A 14,508-nucleotide genomic window follows, 5' to 3' on the forward strand; every position below is an offset into this window, starting at 1 on the left:
TTGCTTGGCTGAAGGTTTGGGTATGCTACATCTTTTACCTCTCCAGTCACATAAAACTTGGCTTTCTCCCCAGCAGAAGACAGAGGAAAAGGTCATGCATGGGTGGTTACTGACCATCCTGTCCCTTCCGCAATAAAGCAGGGAGCATGGGGCCTGGCCAACATTTTGGGGCACTATAAGCCATCTTTGGGTTTTAAAGTATGCTTTTCAGCTGGATTTTAGAGTAAAACTTATGTGTTAAACCTGAACAAGGAAACATTTTCACCATGAATGTCAGACTATTAGAACAATGATGTTAAAGAACAGAAGTTGCCCAGACCCAAGCCACGATAGATCTGCCATTCATCCAGATAGCCCAAGAGAGGGACCTTGGGAGGTCTGAAGTCAGGGTGGCAAGTCTGGGGGAGAATCTGCTGTTAGAACTGTCTATATTGGAAAGAAAGCCAAATATATGCGGCATTATGTAAGTCTTCCAAATTGAGAAAGTCTGAAGTTGTAAATCAGATGTCATTTAAAACATAACCTCCACAGATGTCCAGTTTCTTAAGATATTAAAGTTGTTCCTGGATGGGAACAGGGGTCTTGTTACGGACATTCCTGCATTTACTCAAGACCCTAGGCTCCCAGTGCCATCAGCCCCCTGGGAATGAGCAGCCTCTGTGAGGCTGGCAATAATATAGGCTTTGAAATCACTGATATGGAATACTTGCTACCAGAAACATGATCAAGTACTGAGAAGTACTTCTTAAGGCACCAGATCAAAAGAGTTTGAATTGTGGTTAGAGAAGCCAATGAAATGGGACAGGAGTGGAAACTATAAGAATGGAGCATTGGCCCTGGCCGGTTTGGCTCAGTGGTTAGAGCATGGGCCTGCAGACTGAAGGGTCCCGGGTTTGATTCCAGCCAAGGGCACGGACCTCCATTGCAGGCTCTCTCCCATGCGCGGCGGGCGGGAGGCAACCAACCAATGTGTCTCTCTCACATCGATGTTTTTCTCTCTCTCCCTCCCTTCTACTCTCTCTGAAAAGCAATGGAAAAAATATCCTCGAGTGAGGATTAAAAAAAAAAGAATAGAGTATCGACCTTCACTGGCAGTATCATGCAGACACAGAACCCCCTCCCCGAGAATATGAAAGCAATGATGACTCTCACGAAGCACTGGATTTAACTGAGTATACAAGAAGACACCACTGGTGGAATCGCATTTTTGGCCACAGTCTGGACCTATGGTAGAAAAATACTCAGTAGCCACCCAGATTGTAATGGGTGGAGCTACTGGCTGGTGTGCAGAATTTTTGTTCCAGAAAGTTGGAAAACTTGCAGCAACCACAGGAGGTGGTGGCTTTCTTCTTCAGATTGCTAGTCGCCGTGGCCATATGCAGATTGGCTGGAAGAAAGTTGAAAAAGGTGTAAACAACGCAAAAGGACATATTAAGAAACGAGCAAATAAGGCAGCACCTGAAATCAACAACATACTTGAAAAGGCAACAGAGTCTGTCAACAGAACACTGTGATATCCTGCGGATTTGTGGGAGGCTTTTTGCTAGGCCTTGCATCTTAAGGATACAAGTGTTCCACCACAGCAGAGCCACCTGGGAGGAAAGAAGTGGTGGTGACAAGGCGGTTTCTCGGCATTACCTGCCACGAGACTCTCCAGGGCGATGAGAAACAACTAGCTGGACAATATCAAACTCCCAATTCAGCATTTTGCCATCTGAAGTTTGAGCAACTAGTATCTGCTGTAAAACCACCTATATGGTATGTGTGCAGTAGTATCCTGAGCAAAACCTGGCTGTCATTTATTTAAAGCAGATGTTCTCTGTGCTTTATAGTATAGTGCCAATAATTAAATATTTGTACTATAGCTGCAACATTGGGGCTGACTTTTTTTTAAAAGATGTGTTTGCAATAAACTGAAGAACTGTAATGCCCATTTGTGGAAGGATTTAGAAATAGAATTATTAAAGATATTAAACAGATTTAATACCAGTTTTAGGTTGTTTTCCCCTGCAATTCTTACTTTGTTTATAGCATAACTGTAGTAAACAGTTTCAAGGAAGGCTCTTCTAAAGAAATATTACATGTTTAAAGCTGTTTTCCTTTTTTTTTTTTTATGTCTGTAGTTGTAAAAATATATCTTCATATATATATAAAAGAATGGAGCATTAATTAAGTGACTCCTATATTTGGGTTGTTCATGGAACTAAGTCACCAAATAGTTTGTTTGTTTGATTTTGAGAGCTGTTTCATAACCCTAGAGAGAATAGCAGAATGAACAATGGCTGCAATTCATACACCCAATTTATTTTATTTAAAAAATTTTTTATTTAAATTTTTTATTGAGTTTTTTGTGTGTGAGAGAGAAGCATCGATTTGTTGTTCCATGTATTTCTGCATTTATTGGTTGATTTTTGTATGTGCCCTGACTGGGGATCAAACCTGCAACCCTGGTGTATTGGGACAACGCTCTAACCACCTGAGCCACCTGGCCAGGGCTCATACGCCCAATTTATTAGCACATGTTGGGGAGAAGGGGCAAAGGCCACTACTGACTTCTTCAGACTGGAACAACTATGACAGCAGGCACCTCCTGCAGAAGAAGCTAGAAGGGCTGGAAGCACCAGGAGCAGAGGTTCTCAACCTTGGCTGCACATCGGGTTGTCTAGGGAACTTTTCAAAAATACTAATACCTGCAACCCTTCCCTCAGCCATCCAAGTTCAGCTGGCTTGGGCTGAGTCCTGAGCAGAGGAATTTTTAAAATAATCCCAGGTGAGTCTAATGTGCAGCTAGAGTTGACAACCTCTGACCCAGATTAAGGATTTGTGATCCTAATTTATAGTCAAGATTTATTAAGCCAGTTTAGACTTCATGGCAATCTTCAGAATTTCCACCACTGAAGCTAATCTGAGGAGACCAAGGTCACCATGTCTGGTCTCATTTTCACATTACATAGGGCAGGAACCGTGGGGCGTGCCGCTCCATGGCTCGAGGACTTGGGGGAAGTAATCACGATGTAGTCAGGCTCAGCCTGGCTTGGCCTCCAAGATGCCAAAAAAGTGACTGAGCTCATGCCAGCAGGAGGACATAAACTGAACTGGAGGTGCCACTGTTAAACCCCGGGACTCTTGCCCGGCCGGCATGGCTCAGCGGTTGAGCGTCAACCTAGGATCCAGGAGATCGGGGTTCAATTCCTGGTCAGGGCACATGCCCAGGTTGTGGCCTCAATGCCCAGTAGGGGACGTGCAGGAGGCAGCCAATTAATGACTCATCACTGATGTTTCTCTCTCTCTCCTCCTCTCCCTTCCTCTCTCTGAAATCAATAAAGACATATTTAAAGAAAGAAAGAAAGAAAGAAAGAAAGAAAATAAATAAATAAAGAACATAGAGATTCCACATTAGAAAAAGAACAAAGATGGTGGGGGGTGAGAAGCTGTATGGACTACATAGTAGAGGGGATTTGAGAGGGTTGAAAAGTGATAGTGGGAGAGATTTTCAGAGATCTATTACCAGCAGTGTAAAGAGTACTGGGCAAGCAGCAGCGAGGAGAAGGAAGAGTTAAGATGTTAGGTAGGCATTAAAAATGCATTTCCTCTTTGGTTTTTCTCAAGAGACCAAGTAGAGCTGTAAATTACTCATCATGGATGTTGGCTGCTGACCTAGATTTCTTTGGATGGATGCCTTGCAGTAACTGGATCACATAAGGCCCTGACTTAAATTAAAATTATTAAGAGTAGATACAGCACAGAGAAAGTGACTTAAAATTAATTATTAATACCTGGGAGAAAGATTAGAGAGGCTATCACATTTATAAAACAAGAATTAGCTGTTAAGAAACAAACTAATTTTAATATAAAAATTTTAATATCCAAGAACTCTAACTGTAGAACAAGCTTTCCTGAGTGATTTTCTTGGAACACAGTGTAAAAGGGGAACAAAGGAGCTAAACATGTGAAAGTTAAGAGAACAAGGACACAGGGGTGGGAAGGGGTGGAATGGGTCATTGGGGAGAAAAAGGGACATCTCTAATATTTTGAACAAAAAAAGAAAAAGAAGAAAAAAAAGAGAGAGAACAAGGACACATCCAGAAGTATCAGCCTTGGTCTAATGAAAGTTCCAGAGTAGCTAAAGACAATAGGGGGGAGAAAATAATAAAAGAAATGAAATGAAAATTCCCCAGAGGTAAAAAAAAAAAAAGACACAGCTTTCATATTTAAAGAGTGAATCAAATGCTAAGTCGGATCAATTTAAATTTTTTATCTGAACCTATTATGGTGAAATATCAGGGTACCAAGAATAAAGAAAAAAATCCTTAGAATTTCTAAAGAGGAAAAACATACTGCCTTCAAAAGAACTAGAATAATATTATTCTCAGAATTCTCATCACTGCCTCTAAACGCTGTAAGAAAGGAAAGACTATAGCTTCAACTATCGAGAGTGAGAACAGCACGCAGGCACATTCAGACAAGCAAAGACTCAAAGTTTACCTTCCCAAACCCTTTTCAGGAATTTGGAGAATGTGTTCCAGCCTGTGACTGAGGAAGCCTAGAAAGAGAAAGACATAATATTAAAGAAACAGTAAAAGTAACCAGGAAAATAACAAGTGGAAATAATTTGAGGATAGCAGCTGCACAAATAGACCTGGAGGGATACCAAGCCAGTTGGAGCAGGGGAGGGAGGCTCCCAGACAAAAATTTTTGAGAATAAAATCCAACCAAGCAAATGCTGAATCAAAATAAAAATCTCAAAAATGGTGCTGCAATAGTGAAATGACTGGTCAGGAGCATCGGATCTATATAAATTTAGAACTGACACTAAATGACTGAAAATCGTGATTATAGAATAGAATGAAAATTTTAAACGCCTTGATGAAGTAAAGTGAGGTAAATAACAACAACAAAAAAGAAACCTAGATTTTCTGTTTCTGGCAATAGTGGACTGACTTGTTGCATACCAACTCTCAGCAAGTACAACCAGAAAAACTAGGTATGGTATTTTTAAAATCTCTTTGAAAGTATCAGAGCCAATTCAATGAGGGTTTGGAAAGCCAAGATTTTTTTAAAAAGAGAGAGAGAGAGATGAGAAACACACAAAGATGAGAACAACATTCACTTCTGGCTGCTTTTCTCTTCAAGGCGTTTACTGATTCTAAAAAAGCAGCTGAAAGGCTGAGAAGCTTAGCAGAAGCGATGACTCACAGACTGAGCCGAGCAGTGCTTCCAATAGTCTCAAAGGGATAGGGGGGAAATGAAAAGTTTAGGGTCCACCAAGGAAAAGAGGCCCTGATAAACATTCCATATTTTCAACTGGAGTCTCAGAAGGGCCATAGAGTAGGAATAAAGATGAATCGCACATGGATAAGCCCTCAAAAAGACTCCCTCCCAGCTTCAGGGCACTTTCATCCCAGATCGTATTAAGAACTGCCTCGCTTTCAGCTGCCAGCCTGAAGCTAAAGTAAAGCTATTCTATAAGGAAAAAACACTCTATAGAGAATCAAATTATCTCTGTAATTTTTCATACCCAATGTCAAACACTCCATCAGAAATTATTAAGAGGATTATGGCCAAAATGGAGTAAGAGGATCGAATTTACCCTCCCATTGAAACAACCTAAAGATGAAAAAAAAATATGTGAAACACTGGGTTACAAGACACTGGGCATTAGGCAACAAACGCCAGTGATTGGGGGAAACTGGGAGACAAACAAGGTGAGCCTGAGGATCACCCCAAGTTACTGCCTTCGGTTTCGAGGTCACAGTGCAGGGAAGGGGAACCCAGGCATACACTGGCAACCTCCCCAAATTAAGGAGATAGCTGAAAATCTGGGGAAATCAAAATAGCTAGAATCTGCAGGAATGAGTTCCAGAGAGGAGAGAACTGCAAAGAGGGAGAGAACTCCAGCTATCTGCAGAGGGTACCCCTTGAGTATTTGGCAGAGTGCTGATCAGCACAAGCATGTTACGAAATGCCCAAGGCAAGAGAAAGAACCAAATGAAGAGATTAGAGGGAATGGTACCCAGTTTCCACAGGGCCAAGAATACTGCCTGTTCCCACTAAACAGACTGGACAAACTCAGAATTCACAGGGAATTTGGCAGAGTACTCAGAAGAATCTTGGGTCAACTGTGGAGACAATTAACCCTAGACTAAACATTGTTCTGGTTCTGTCTAACAAATCTTAAAAGCAAGACCTGAAAGGATCAGATTGTTTTCCAAGTAACCTAACTGTGTCATGGCATAAAGCTCAAGAGCGTTTATAGAAAAACAAAATTAGATAAATGGTGATGGAAAAAATTAAATTAAGGGTAAAAAGAAATACAAAATTATCCATCATCTGACAACGTAAAATTTAGTGTGTGGTGTCCAATTAAAAATCACTAGGCATGCTGCCCTGGCCGGGTGGCTCAGTTGGTTGGTGTGTTGTCCTGTGCACCGAATTTTGCGGGTTCAATTCCCGGTCAGGACACATATCTAGGTTGCGGGTTCAATCCCTGGTTGGGGTGCACACAGGAGGCACTAACTGATCGATATTTCTCTCGCTCTCTCTCTCCCTTCTTCTCTCTCTAAAATTAAAAAAAAAACACCAACAACATATCCTCAGGTGAGGATTTAAAAAAAAAATTACTAGGCATGCAAAGAAGCTGGAATGCATAAACGAAAATGGGGAGGAAGGGATCAAGCAAACCAACCCCCAAATGACACAGGTGGTAGAATTAGTAGACAAGAACATTAAAAGAGTAATAAGAATATTTCATATATACTCAAAAAGTTCAGACATGGAAGATATTTTTTAAAACAGTATTGTTCTGGCAGAACAAAAATGGTAACAGAAAAGATCAGAGATGCAGAAAAGAACAACAAAAACAGTAAGGATGTGGGTAAAAACGAACACTGACTTATATATTAAAAACAATAATGTCTTAGGGGTGTTTAAGCACAGAGAGAATTAGAATATATGACGACAGTAGCATTTAAGTTGGAGGAACTAATGTGGTCTAGGTGTCCTATAGGCCTTACATTTTCTCAGAGACATGTAGAAGTACCAATTAACATTTGACTTTGGTAATTTATGAAACCACGAGGTCCAGGGTAACTATTATTTTTTTAAATATATCTTTATTGATTTCATAGAGAGGAAAGGAGAGGGAGAGGGAGAGAGAGAAACATCAACGATGAGAGAGTCATTGATCGGCTGCAGCCTGCAACCCGGGCATGTGCCCTGATCGGGAATCAAACCCCGATCACCTGGATCCTAGGTCGACGCTCAACCACTGAGCCACGTCCGGCTGGGCAGGGTAACTATTATTAAAATAGTAAAAGAATCTCCTTTAATGTGCAGACTAACAGAAGGGGGGCAATGGGATAGGAAAAAACAATTGACACAAAATAAAGTGAGTAAGTAGACGGAATATGCACCTAGATTTACCCAACAATCTTGGCATCAGCAAAAGTGGGAAAACCCGATCTTCTGTGCCTAACGACGTGACACAACATGAAGCACCAAGTGCCACCTATGAAGTCTCGCGGAAGGAATCAAATATGTATGTAATCAGGGCTTGATCTCTAACTGCCCCTGTACAAGAAATAAGAGTGATAGAACAAGTTCAATGACATCGCACAGAAGCTGCCAGGCAATACAACCTGCGAGGCACTTCACTTTACAAATGACCTGGATTCTCTGAAAAATCAATTTCAGAAAAAAAAGGGGGGGGTGAGTGAAGAATTCTTATAGAATAAAAGTCAGTTAGGGCCAGGCCAGCGTGGCTCAGCAGTTGAGCATCGACCTAGGATCCAGGAGATCGTGGTTCGATTCCCAGTCAGGGCACATGCCAGGGTTGCGGGCTCGATCCCCAGTAGGGGGCGTGCAGGAGGCAGTGGATCCATGTTTCACTCTCACATCGATGATTCTCTTTCTCTCCCCCTCCCTTCCTCTCCCTCTAAAAATCAATAAAAATTCTTTAAAAATAAAGGTGAGGGGGACTAATGCAATGTGTAATCCAGAATTGGATACTGGGCTGGAAAAATAAATGTATCTATAAAGGACATTATTAGGACAATTGGTAGAACGTGAATAAAGTCTATAATATCTCAAAAAGAAGGGAGCACCCAGAATGCTGTTATTCTATGACAGGAAACTTCTGGCTGAAGTTCCTTCTACCAGAGAGAAATCACTGAGGAGCACTGTTTCTCCAACAGGACAAGCTACACATTTATAAACATTACCACTCTCTTGCTGTTTTCTTCAAGACACATTGATTTCAAACATTTAAATTTTTCAGCACAATAATGGTCACACACTGGGGTGTGGGATTAAAGGGATTCTTTCTCCTCCGGGCTATTTTATGACGACAAGACAAATCCAGACCTTGTATGTGAATGATAGGGATGCCCAAAGAAGCAAAATACCAGTTGGCGAAATAATAATTAATTACACACATAATATAAGAAAATTTCCTTCAGCTAAAGAGAGACTTGACGCCTCAGAAAGAAGGGGCTCAACAAATAACAAATCCAGATACGATTAAAATAACACACGTGTGCGCACACACCTAGGAAGATCCTAGTGAACTTTCTGAATTCCAAAGATGAAGGAAAAAAATCATATAAACTTCAGGAAAAAGAGGAAGAGGCAACATAGGCAAGAGAAAGCAAGGCTAGCCTCAGACTTCTCACAACGACGAAGTCTGAAAAAAGTGAAACATCTATAAACTGGGAAAGAAAAGGGACTGTGACCAAAAGTTTCTCCCTCCCAAATAAGATGTCATTTGTCAAGGCAAAAGTAGGTATTTTGAGGGAGTCGAGGCCTCAGAAAGAATATACGCCCACATACCAGACGTAAGGGCACAAACATGAAGGGACATCGACCAAAGGACAATTTACGCAGCACAGAGATGTCAAGCGGGGAAAGGGGAAACGCATGAGAAATAGCAGCAGCAGTGAAATCCTGGAATGCGCGCTTATGTCTAAACAGGTTATAACGTGACCGATATTAGTAATGTAGGAGATAAGAAAGAATCGTCGAAATAGAAAACACACCAGACAACGCAGAATTCAAGATCAAATGGTGAGGAGAAACAAGATGGCGGCGAGGTAACAGCTGCACCCGCCGCCTCCCGCAGCCACATCAAAATCACAACTAAAATACAGAACCACCATCGCTCAGAGCCTCCTGAGACCCGGCTGCACAGAAGCCCCGCAACCAGGGAGCTGAGGCAGCACCGAGACCGGGAGGAGGGGGAGACGCGGACGGATCAGGGCTGGATCCCGGAGACAGGCCGCGGGCCCACACCCGGTGCCGCGGGGAAACCCAGGAGGGGATCTCGGCGGTGGGGGTTTCCCGGAGGAGCGAGGGGTCCCAGCCCCACAGCAGGCCCCAGCCCAGGGCTCCAGGGTCAGATAGAGGCGTCACCACAACTTCAGGCTGTGAAACCAGCGGGGACTGTCCCTGAGGGTCACGGAGGCTGCGGGAGCCCCAGCAGCTCCTCTCAAAGGGCCCGGCACGGACTCACTCAGACGCTCCCTCTGAGCCCAGCGCCGGGAGCAGCCTGAAAGGACCCGGGACACTCGGGGAGGAACTGACCTGCCTGAGATCCGGGCGAGAGGCGGAGGGCGGCTTCCTCCCGGGCAGAAGGGCTGGCGGAGGCCATGGCTCCTGTGGCGAGTCCTCCCCGCGCAGCCGGCAGGCAGGCGCCATGTTTGAATCGCCAGCGCCTGACTCTCACCTTTGGCCCCGCCCCGTGATTCCCGGAGGCCCCGCCCCTCCCCACCTGCAGCTCATCCAGGCCATTTCCAGGGGCTTTTCTGTGCAAGTGGCCTCTGGAGCCTCATGCTTAGGACTTTCCTAAAATCTCTCAAACAAGCAGCAGCTGCCCCATACAGCTGGATGGCGGCCCCAGGCCTGGCACTAGCGGCAGCTGCACTGGCTCATAGCTGGGCCTCTCCTGGGCACCTCCAAGCCCAGCACAAGGAGCAGCCAGCTACGGTTTGCTGTGTAGCTCATGCTGGGTGGCCCTGGGCAAGGCACTGGCACAGGCTGACTTTGCACCTCCCGGGAGGCCCCAGAGACAGTGCACCTGGTGGTCAGACTCGACCACGCTGGATTACACCCCTACCACATCCACGAGTGACACACTCAAGGGGCGCACTTGGTGAACACCAAAGCCCCACTGAAGTAAATCCTGCTCCATAGGGGTGTCTCCAGCACAGCAGCTCTCTGGCTGTACTTGCAGCTGGTCCTCACAGCCAATTGGTCTGTGGGTCAATTCCTCCCAGGGACGCCAATAGCAACCAAGGCTCAACTACAACAGGACAGTGCACACAGCCCACACAGGGGAGCACCTAGCAGGCCCAGCTCAGGGGACTGGGGAGGCCCAGCCACTGGACCCTACAGGACACCTACTACACAAAGCCACTCTGCAAATTCCAGGAGACATAGCAGCTCTACCTAATATATAGAAACAAACACCTGGAAGCAGCCAAAATGTGGAGGCAAAGAAACATGTCACAAAGGAAAGAACAGAAGAAATCTCTAGAAAAGGAACTAAATGAAATAGATCCAAGCAAGTTAACAGATACAGAGTTCAGAATAATGGTTATATGGATGCTCAAGGATATTAGTAAGAGTATGACGAAAATAATTGAGAAAATCGATGACATAATAAAGGACCAATTTGAAATGAATGCTACACAAACTGAAATGAAAAACAATTTACAGGGAATCAACAGTAGAGTAGAGGACGCTGAGAATCAAATCAGCAATTTGGAACATGAAGAAACAAAAAACACTCAACCAGAAGAGCAAAAAGAAAAAAGAATCCAGAAATATGAAGATAGCATAAGGAGCCTCTGGGACAACTTCAAGAGGCCCAACATTCATATTATTGGGGTGCCAAGAGAGAAAAGAGAGCAAGAAATTGTAAACCTATTTGAAAAACTAATGACAGAAAACTTCCCCTACCTGGGGAAAGAAATAGACTTACAAGGCCAGGAAGCACAGAGGGTCCCAATCAAGAGGAACCCAAAGAGGCCCACAGCAAGACACAGCATAATTAAAATGCCAAAGGTTACAGACAAAGAGAGAATCTTAAAAGCAGCAAGAGAAAATCAGTTAGTTACCTACAAGGGAGCACCCATATGACTGTCAGCTGATTTCTCAACAGAAACTTTGCAGGCCAGAAGGGGGTGGTAAGAAATATTCAAAGTGATGAAAAACATGGAACTACAACCAAGATTGCTCTACCCAGCAAAGCTATCATTTAGAACTGAAGGTCAGATAAAGAGCTTCTCAGACAAGGAAAAGCTAAAGGAGTTCATCACCACCAGACCAGCACTACAGGAAAAGTTGAAGGGTCTTCTTTAAGAAGAAGCTAATGAACAAAAGAATCTGATGAACTAAATAGATCCAGAGATACTGACGCATGTAAGAGGGAAGGGGGGGTGGAGGGTGGAAAGAGATTAACCAAAGAAGTTATATGCAGATCTGCATAACCCATGGACACAGACAATGATGGGGTGAAGGCCTGAGGAGGGGGTGGGAACGAGGTGGAGAGGGTCAATTGGGGGGGGGGGTGGAATGGGACACCTGTAATACTTTCAACAATAAAGATAAATTGAAAAAAAAAAAAGATCAAATGGTAAAGAGAACATAAACAGATGGTCTGTTAAAGGCACACTTATGAAGACGATATGTTGAATATCTATAGAAATCAAATGACATAAAGTAAGACTCAAAATATAAGGAAACTGCATAAAACACCCTTATGGTGGAAGATGTTAATAGTTTTTCAATAATTAAAACAATTAAGTAGTCAAAAATTAGCAAGGATATGGAGGAATTCAAAACATAATCAGCCCTGGCCGGCTGGCTCAAGTGGTTGGAGCATACGCCAAAAGGTTGCAGGATCGATCCCAGGTAGGGGCACATAGGGGAAGCAACTGATCAGTTTCTCTCTCTCTCTCTCTCTTCCTGTCTCTCCCCCCTTCTGTCCCCCTCTCTCTTCCTTCCTCTCTCTCTAAAATCAGTAAAAACATATCCTCAGGTGAGGATTTTTAAAAAGTAAAAATAAAGAACACAAAATTTTCAAAAAAGAAAATATAATCAACAAGCTTATATAAAACTAGAGATCAGCACTAAAGAGATTAATAAAACTTTTACTACTTGGAAGTTAAACACTATTTTAAAGAGGAAATCGAAACTGATATGTAGACAGGATGGTCATTTTGTAAGGTCTAATCACACTAAGTTGTACACCAGAAACTAATAGAATATTGTATGTCAACTGTAATTGAAAAATTAAAAAATAATTTTTAACTGGTATGTAGAACTATCTAGAAAGTTATGAACAAAGAACAAGTAATATGCAATGGGACACAGCTAAAGTTATTTATATACTAAAGGAAATACACAGCTTTCTAGTTCATTTTAAAAGAAATTAAAGTAAATGATGTATGAAACATAAGACATTTTAACTAGATTAACAAAATAAGCCAGAAGAAAATTGGAAAAGAAAATTAATAACAATGCATGAGGAAAACTAATTAAATAGAAACCAAAAAATATAAATAAACAAAATTGAGAGCTGCTTCTTTGATAATATCTATGAAACAGCTAAATCTCCAAAAGCCTGTTTAAAGAAAAATGAGAGAGAAAATTAAAACTTTCAGGATAAGAAAGGAGATATAACCAGAAATACAAGACATTAAAATAATTATAAGAGAATATTGTGTGCATCTTTATGACAATAAATTGAAAATCTAGAAGAGTGGTTCTCAACCTTGGCTACACATTATAATCATGTGGGGAGCTTGGAAAATTACTGATGCCTGAATCTCACTCCCAGAGATTCTAATTTAACTGGTCTGGGGTATGGCTTGGGCACTTGGATGTTCAAAGCTGCCCCATGTGATTCTAACATTTAAGAGCCACTGACTTCTGCCTTAGCTGGTGTGGCTCAGTGGTTAGAGCGCCGGCCTGCGGACTGAAAGGTCCCGGGTTCAATTTCAGCCAGGGGCACGTACCTCGGTTGCAGGCTCAATCTCCAGCCTCTGTCAGGGCACACGCAGGAGGCAACTAATCGATGTGTCTCTCTGGCATCAATGTTTCTCTCTCTCTCTCCCCCTTCCACTCTCTCTGAAAAGTAATGGAAAAAATATCCTCGGGTGAAGATTTAAAAAAAAAAATTTTAAAAAAAGAACCATTGAATTCTTAGAGGGCTGGGGATGTATGGTCCGTGGACCAGCAGCATCAGCATCTCAAGGGCGCTTGCAAGAAATGCAGAATCTCGGGCCACACCCCAGATCCACTAAATCTGAATGAGCACTTTCACAACATCCCCCAGGTGATCTGTGTACACATTAATGTGTGAGATGTAGTGATCTAGAGAAAATGGAAATAGAGATTCCAAAATTTATTTAGGAAGAACGGCTGATGGACCGATTAATGTAGAAGAGATCAGAAAAGTAAAGACCTACCATTTATGAAGAGACATCAGACCTGAATGCTTTCACAACTGAATTCTGCCCAATCCTCAAAAATCAGACAATGCCTCTGGTGTTTTGTTGTTGTTGTTTTAAATATAACTTTTATTGATTTCAGAGTGAGGAAGAGAGAGATAGAAACATCAATGATGAGTCGTTGATCGGCTGCCTCCTGCACGCCCCCCACTGGGGATCGAGCCCGCAACCCGGGCCTGCGCCCTGACCAGGAATCGAACCCTGATCTCCTGGATCCTAGGTCGATGCTCAACCGCTGAGCCACACCCAGCCAGGCAATGCCTCTGGTTTTTAAACCATTCCAGACTATGGAAAATTCCAGAAAAGTTTCCAAGCTTATTTTATGGAGCTAGAATTACATTAATATTAAAACCTCATCATAATAGTACAAAACAAGAAAACACCAGAATTATGAACAAAATTCTCAATAAAATACTAGCCAATTTAAGCTTCAGTATTTTGAAAGAACAACAAAAATTGCCTAAGTAGGGTGCTTTTATCATAAGGACAAAAATATGGTTTAACTTTAGAATATCCAGCACTGTAATTCGATACTCTTCAACGCATCAACAAAAAGAGAAAAATCAAGTAATTATATTAATAAGTGGCTAAAAAACATTTGATAATATTAGTCATTGTTAATAAAATCTCTAAGTAAAATACTAATAGGAGAAAACTATCTAACCTTGGAAAATGCTATTTTCCAAAACCAACTTTATACTAAGTGGTTCATAACTAGAGTATTGCCCTTTAGAGCAGGCACAACACAGAAATGCCTGCTATAGTGTATACTATTCAGCATTGTTTTAGAAGTTCTAGCTAACATAAGACACAAAAAGGAATCAACTGACATCTTTTTGCCATGACTGCACACATAGAAATTCAAAACACTACTAAAGCACAATTAGAACTGGGACGGTAATATGGACAAGTAGCTGGGTACATGAAAAAAATATATAAATATAATAGCTTTTCTCTATATGTTAGCAGTATCTAGGTGGCTAAAAATTACAATGGACCT

General features: G+C 42.3%; 1 pseudogene across 1 annotated transcript; it reads left to right on the top strand.

Moving 5' to 3' along the window:
• The first annotated feature begins 1,226 nt into the window (after window positions 1-1,226).
• On the top strand, window positions 1,227-1,514 carry LOC308551514 (FUN14 domain-containing protein 1 pseudogene; annotated as a pseudogene). Its single transcript has one exon. The product of its transcript is annotated as an FUN14 domain-containing protein 1 pseudogene (transcript).
• Window positions 1,515-14,508: the final 12,994 nt, after the last annotated feature.

The sequence above is a fragment of the Miniopterus schreibersii genome, assembly GCF_964146895.1.
Source record: "Miniopterus schreibersii genome assembly, chromosome: X".
Lineage (NCBI taxonomy): Eukaryota > Metazoa > Chordata > Mammalia > Chiroptera > Miniopteridae > Miniopterus > Miniopterus schreibersii.